The sequence below is a fragment of the Pocillopora verrucosa genome, chromosome 5 (genome assembly GCF_036669915.1).
Source record: "Pocillopora verrucosa isolate sample1 chromosome 5, ASM3666991v2, whole genome shotgun sequence".
NCBI classification, from domain to species: domain Eukaryota; kingdom Metazoa; phylum Cnidaria; class Anthozoa; order Scleractinia; family Pocilloporidae; genus Pocillopora; species Pocillopora verrucosa.
In genome coordinates, this window is record NC_089316.1 from 28,792,024 (window position 1) to 28,792,887 (window position 864).

General features: G+C 49.0%; 1 non-coding gene across 1 annotated transcript; it reads left to right on the forward strand.

The window, feature by feature from the left end:
- Positions 1 to 504: 504 nt before the first annotated feature.
- LOC136281471 (5S ribosomal RNA) lies at positions 505 to 622 on the forward strand. The gene has a single exon (XR_010717791.1). It is a non-coding gene; the product is annotated as a 5S ribosomal RNA (ribosomal RNA).
- Positions 623 to 864: the final 242 nt, after the last annotated feature.

Consider the following 864-nt stretch of genomic DNA (forward strand, 5'->3'; position numbering starts at 1 on the left):
CGATGCCGAAGCATGCCCGGGGTGAGGGGGGTGGTCGAGGGATCCTTCCCACGGTTTATGGTGGATAGTAGCAGGTCGCCCCACAAGCCCTGCGAGTCCCGCAGACGGTCCCAGAGGCTGACCCGTTTGGTATCTCCTCACTGTAAGATTTTAAAGCCAGATACACGCACCTACGGAGCTAAAACATTGTATAATAGGTTTTTAGGACACGTTATGTCTCTTGGGACCCCTCCCTCCCCTCCCTAGGGAATAGTGCTTCAAATCGATGCTCCTCAATGTGTTAACTGGGTTGAGGAAAATACATTAGGGTTAGGTAACGACTTCGGGGTTAGGGTAACCATTCTTAGGGTAGGGTAACAATTTCTTAGGGTTAGAGTATCGATTTCTTAGGGTTAGAGTAACGAAACTAGGGCTTTAGAATTTCAAATTCGCCTACATCAGGATGTGGCCGCTTTACAGCCTGAACCTGGCCGATAACAAGCAGAATTTCGACCCCATTTCCTCGTCTACGACCATACCACAGGGAAAGCACCGGTTCTCGTCCGATCACCGAAGTTAAGCCCTGTCGGGCGGGGTTAGTACTTGGATGGGTGACGCCTGGGAATACCCCGTGTTGTAGGTTCAATTTTTGTCTTGCGAACATCTCTAAACGTTTTTCCCATAAAATAGCTCTCCATACACCACAATTTCACAAGAGAGCCGTAGGTGAGTGAGGAACAAAATCAAAGCAAAAAACGAGGGGGGGAAAACACCTTTTTGTCAAAAATCGGCCAGCTAATGGCGAAAACTCTAGTGCGATGACTTTCTTACAGAGCGCGCGCGAGCGAGTGAGCACGCGCGAGATGAACAGTTTATGATGTCAAA